Raw genomic sequence first — 6,789 nt, 5'->3', positions numbered from 1 at the left:
TCTGTTATTGGTGCTTGCTTCTACAGTTCCTCTTAGGTTATACAAATTTTCCATTTCCAGGATATCCTCTATTTGTGTTTTCTTTTTTCCATCTATTTCATTTTCAGGTTTTTTACAGTTTCCTTCTTCTCTTTGATTTTTCTTGGCTTTGTTTTAGGGACTTGCTGTTTTCTTCCAATATTTGTTCATCTTTTCCTCAATTTCTTTAAATTTTTCCATGTCACCATTAAGAACCTCCATCATTTTCATAAAATCATTTTATGATCGTTTTCTTGTTCTTCAGCTATGTTTTTTGTTCAAGTCTTGCTGTTGTAGGAAAGCATGGCTCTGGTGATGCCATATTGCCTTTTCTGTGTTCTTATTGTGTTCTTACACTGGTATTTAAGTATCTTGATTTAAGATGATTATAGGTCTAGGTGTTGATTACTCCATTTGTCTTTTTTAGATGAGTGTGTTTATTGGTTTTTCTTTTTTTCTCTGTTCTTCTGGCATAAATGTCCAAGGGTTCTGGTGACTAGCATGTCTTCAGGTCCAGTAGAGTGTTCTCTCTGTGATTTGGGAGGCTGAGGTCTCTAGATATTTCCTGCCTTCTGATAAAAATAGTCTTCTTCTAAAGTTGTATAGCAAGATAAGGAAACCATAAGAGGGGTTGCAGTCTGGGATCCTCCAAACCAGCCTGGTCTCCAGAACAGCTGCTGAAGCTTGGGACTCTAGACCCAGGTTGGCCTATGATAAAGCACAAGTTTTCTTCTGAACTTTTAGACCAGGATATGGGGACCATGTGTATCTGTGTAGTCGGGGATTGTTGGACAGGCTTAAAGGTGTTTTGCGGGTAGTGAGTGATGTCTTACATGGAGTTCCAAAGATCAATCTGGCCTCCTGTAAGGGCACTAGGGCTATGGTCTCTAAAATGGATCCCAGGACAGAGGGTTCAATGTAAGTTTATTGGAAAGGTTTTAAGTAATGTTAGCTGACAGTGGGTGGTTTTACCTGAGACTCCTAGATCGTTCTTGGGCTCTGGTAAAGCTGTAGACTTCTTTCAAAGTAGTAGACTGGGATATGGAAACCAGAGGTTGAGGGGTGCAGTCTGGACTTAATGCACTGACGCTTTTAGAGGGGTTTACTGGGCAGGGGTAGGTGTATTCACCGGGGGCCATAGAACCACTCTGGTCTCTTTTAAAGCTTCTGGAGCTGTAGGCCCTAGTTGCATATTTTCTTAAACATCCAACCTTCTAAGAGAAGGTTGTTTTAAGTTTTTTACTTTCTATCAGAAAATTATTAAGTACATATTTTTTGGGAACAAAACAAATTATACATTGGTACTTACTGTATCTCAAGACTTTAAACAGGCTTCTTTGTATGCATTCTGTCCTTTCTTCTGTGCCCCATTTCAGTTTTAACTAGTACTTTAGTTTTGCCAAACTCTAATCTGATATCAGCTCCTCAACTTTGCCGTGTTAAACTGCCATCATGATTGCATTCTGGTTGCTGTTTAGTTTTCAATTTTCTACTTCAGAGAATTCACAATTTGATCTGACTCCTGAGAGTCAAACAGGCTGGTGGGATTCTTTCTACGACAAGAATGTGTTGCCTGAGTATTGCCCACATTAGTATCTCCTGGGAACTTGTTAGAAATGTAGAATCTAAGACTCCAGACTTTCTAAATTAGATTCTGATTGTATAAATTTTAATAAGATTCCCAAGATGTTCTGTTAGTACACTAATCATCAGAAACTTTGGGATAGATCATTAGTCTGTAAAATTATTTTAATAATACTTACTTTTCAGCAACAAAAATATTAGATACATGTGCCAAAAAATATGAGTGTGGCAGATTTTTCTCAGTAGTAAAATAAACCTTCCTTGTGTTCAATAAAACCATTGCAAAAAAGTTCTAGCTTCCAAAAGTCATAGATATATATAAGATATTGGGATTATTCTATTTCATTTCTGTTGCAAATGTCTCATACTTTATGTTCAATGATAATTGGAATGGTTGTCATTTATTTTATTAATTGATTTAATCTTAAAAGGTAATTTTTTTCAAGTTTACTAGATAGTTATTTGCAGATATGATCATTTTTTCTTATGTACATTATAGACACTTTAGCAAGGATCTTTTTAGATTTCAGTATTTCAAGGAACAATGAGAACTTGATGTTATCTCTAGGTTCTAATCTGGATTACATGGAACTATCTAAATCCTGGAAAGATTTTGTTTATATATTAATGAATTAATGAGTTATGATTCAAACACTTTTCGAAAGTCCTGATATATAAAATGTTGTTTAAGACCCACATTGGAACACTAGACTGAGCTCCCCAGGTCCAAATGAGGAGCAGAAGGAGGGAGAACATGAGTAAGCAAGTCAGGACTGCGAGGGGTGCATCCACCCACTGAGATGATGGGACTGATCTAACTGGAGCTCACCAAGGCCAACTTGACTGGGACTGATGGAGCATGTGATTAAACTGGACACTCTGAATGTGGCTGTCAATGAGGACTGACTGAGAAGTCAAGGACAATGGCACTGGGTTTTGATTCTACTGCATGTACTGGCTTTGTGGGAGCCTTGTTTGTTTGCATTCTCACCTTCCTAGACCTGGATGGAAGGGGAGGACCTTGAACTTCCCACAGGGCAGGGAACCCTTACTGCTCTTAGGAATGGAGAGGGAGAGGGAGGGGAATGGGGGGAATGGGAGGGAAATGGGAGGTGGGGGGGAGGTGGAAATTTTTAATAAATAAAAAAAGATTTATTTATACTACATGTACAAGCATTTGCCTTTGTATATGTACATGTGCCATGTGTGTAAGTGTCCTGCAAAGGCATCAGTTAGATTCCCTGGAACTAGAGTTATGGATGATTGTGACCAACCATTTGGGTTCTGAGAATCAAACTTGGATTTTTCTAGAAAAACAAATATTCTTAACTGATGAGCCATCTCCAAGGCCCTTTTAAAAAGTTTGTAAAGAAAAATCATTTTTTATTTGTCATCTTAACCCTTCATTATAGAGTGTCTACTTATGAAAATCAATTAGTCTAGTTCTAATGGAAAAGCTCCAAAGGTAAACATTGGGCAAGGCAGTGGGTATGTTTATAATGAAATTTAAAATTTCTGATTCTCTATATTCAGAAAAATCTTAATGCAGATAATATTTACCAACTCTGTCACACTTAAAATGTTGACTGAGGAACTAGATTAGAGTATTTGAAAATGAAATTGTGAGACTCAAATCCAAAGTTTCATAGTCAAAATTTTAAGCAAAGCAAAATTAGCTAGGCTTACTATCTTACAAGAGAATTTAACAGAATCATAATGTGGTAAATACTAGGAAAGTTAGGGCATGATACATATAAGTGGTTTACTACCTGAGCATGTGAATGTCAACATGACTCTTGCTGAGGCAGATTACATTTGGTAATTGAATATAGTTCATAGTAGAAATTCTTTAGACTGGATGCACAAAAAGAAAAGGACTTTTAGGTTAACCTTCATAATGAAAGTATTCATCTTCAAAAGAAATTTTAGGAAAGTTGCTCTGAGGCAAGGCAATCCACATTGGACAACAAATTCCAAAGGAGTGGGACTGAATGAGCTACCTAGGACAGATAGGGTCTGAGGAAACAAGCTCCACTGGAAGTAAAAGCCAGGAACAAATCCAATCCTGGAATCCAACCCAGTCCCAGGACATTGGCAGATCAGGATTGACCCAGCAACCAGATCCAGAGTCAGCAATATCTACCTGAACAGGTACAGGGCAGTAACTGCAGAGCAAGTGAGCCAGAGCCAGAGACTGCAGAAGGTTCGGGAATGAATCTGGGACCTTCAAGGGAGTGGACCTAAGCCAGGACCCTGGTGGGTCTGGGCATGAGTCTAGGACTTACCAGGAACTAGGCTTGAGCCAAGACCTCTGCCAGTCTGGGTGTGAGTAAATCTGGGACCTCCAAGGTATTAGGCAGGAACTACAGATCTCAGCAGAACCAGACATGAGTCTGTGACCTCAGAGGGAGTAGGCCTGAGCCAGGACCTCTGTGGGTTTGGGCCTTGAACTGGGACATCAAAGGGAATAGGCAAGAATCTGGAACCTCTGCTGGTCTGAGCATGAGTCTGGGACCTCCAAGGGATTAAGCAGATCCTCTGCGGTTCTGGGCACACCCGAGCCTATGATCTCCAAGGCAGTAGAACAGACCAGAAATATTTGCAGGTCCAACTCCAAGCCAGGGACTCCTGCAGGAGGGAATCTAGACCAGGATTTACAGAAACAGGGCAAGAACGGCAATCTAGGCCAAAATAGGATTGAGAAAGGAAACTCCTCCAAGGGAGGAGAGCAAAGCACAGGAGCGCTGAACTATCTCCAGGAACATGGAATAACCAACAGGGTAACTAGAACTGTGACACTGACTGTACCACAAGGAACAGTCATCTGAGCTTTCGATTCACTGGTTCCTAGAAGATTATTCAAGAGAATCTCAGACAGCCCCAACACCTATTAGAGGAAACGATGAGTAGAAAATGTAAGAACTCACACAACACTGCAACGAGCAACACCAGTAAAACCTAAAGACCCTAAAACAGCAAGACCTCAACAACTAAATATGGATGAAGCAGAAGAAAATGAACTAAAAAATACCTTCAAGAGAATGTTTGGAACTCTTAAAGATGAAATGAGATACTCCATTAAAGGAATGAAGGAAAAGACTAACAAAAAATTGGAAGACATCAGCAAATCACTTAAAGAAAACAAAGAAGAAAATCAAACATATGAAAAGAGCTATTCAGGATTTGAAAACTGAAATAGAGACAATAAAAAAACACAAGCTGAGGAAATTATAGAAACAGAAATCATGAGAAAATGATCAGGAACCACAAATGCAAACATGAACAGCAGAATACAAGAGATGGGAGAGAGAATTTCAAGTGCTGAAGATACAATAGAGGAACTAGATGTATCAGTTAAAAATAAATAAATCTAACAAAAGCTTAACCCAAAATATCCAGTGAATATGGAACACCATGAAAAGGCCAAATCTAAGAATAATTGGTATAGAAGAAGGAGAAGCTCAACTGAAAAGCACAGAAAATATATTTAAAAAATCATAGCAAAAAAAAAACCAAACAAAAAACCATTCCCAACCTAAATAAATATGTGCCTGTGAAGATCCAAGGAGCTTACAGAACACCAAATAGATTGTATCCAAATAAAAAGTTCTCTCACCACATAATAATCAAAATACAAAACATACAGAATAAAGAAAGAATATTAAGAGCTGCAAAGAAAACATGTCAAATAGCATATAAAGGTGGACCTAACAGAATTACACCTCACTTCTCACTGGAAGCACTGAAAGCCAAAAGGTGGTGGTCAAGCGTTATGCAGACATTAAGAGACCACAGATGCTAGCCAAGGCTACTGTACCTAGTGAAACTTTCAATCACCATAGAACAAAACAAGTTATTCCATGACAAATCTAGATTTTACCAACACCTACGCACAAACCCAGTCATACACAAAATACTAGAAGGAAAACTCCAACCCCAGACCACAGACAATTGGTGATCTCATAGCAGCAAATCCCAAAGTGGAAAATGTGCAAATTAACATCACCAACAATGAAAACTAAATTAAAAGGGGATAGCAATCACTGGTAATTAATATTCCTTAATGTAAATAGATTCAACTCACCTATAAAAAGGCACAGGCTAACAGATTGGATACAAAAACAGAATTCATTCTTCTTCTGCATACAAGAAACACATCTCAACCTCAAAGACAGACATTGTTTCAGATTAATGGGTTTGGAAAAAATAAACCAATCAAATGGACCTAAGAAACAAGCGGGTGTAGCTATCCTAATATCTAACAAAATAGACTTCAAGCTAAAATCAACAAAAAGAGACAAAGAAGGTCATTACATATTAGTCACAGGAAAAATATAACAAGAGAAAATTTCAATACTGAACATCTATGCCCCAAATACAAGGCCACCCTCATATGCAAAAGAAAAATTTCTAAAAAAATCATACATTAAACCTCAAACACTAATAGTGGGAGACTTCAACACTTCCCTCTCACCACTGGACAGGTCAGGCAGACAAAAAAATGAACAGAGAAATAAGAGAACTAACAGATATAACTAACAGATATAAGATGTAAGAAATAAGAGAACTAACAGAACTCACATGGACTTAACAGACATCTATAGAATATTCCATCAAAAGAGAAAAGAATATACCTTCTTTTCCGCACCTCTTGGAACCTTCTCAAAAATTGACCACATACTCAGTAACAAAACAAACCTCAAGAAATACAAAAAAATTAGAATAACCCAGTGTATCTAATCAGATCACCATGGTTTAAAACTAGAAGTCAACAGCAACACTAATTCCAGAAAACGCACAAACACATGGAAATTAAACAATGCTCACCTCACCTGAATCACCAATGAGTCAAGTCTATAAAGGTAGAAATTAAAGACATCCTAAAAGTCAATGAAAATGACAACACAACATACCCAAATTTATGGGACATAGTGAAAGCAGTGTTAAGAAGAAAGTTCATAGCACTATACGACAACATAAAGAAGCTGGGAAAATTCCACGCTATTGAATTAAGAGAAAATTTGCAAACTTTAGAACAAAAAGAAGCAAACTCACCTAAGAGAACTAGATGGCAGGAAATAATCAAATTGAGAGCTGAAATCAACAAAATAGAAACAAAAAGTTGGTTCTTCGAGAAAATCAACAAAATACACAAACCTTTATCCAAACTAACCAAAAGACAGAGAG

This window comes from Myodes glareolus, chromosome X (genome assembly GCF_982192425.1).
Source record: "Myodes glareolus chromosome X, mMyoGla1.1, whole genome shotgun sequence".
NCBI classification, from domain to species: Eukaryota; Metazoa; Chordata; class Mammalia; order Rodentia; family Cricetidae; genus Myodes; species Myodes glareolus.
The sequence above is the reverse complement of the archived record's forward strand: the minus strand, read 5'-3'. Positions refer to the sequence as shown.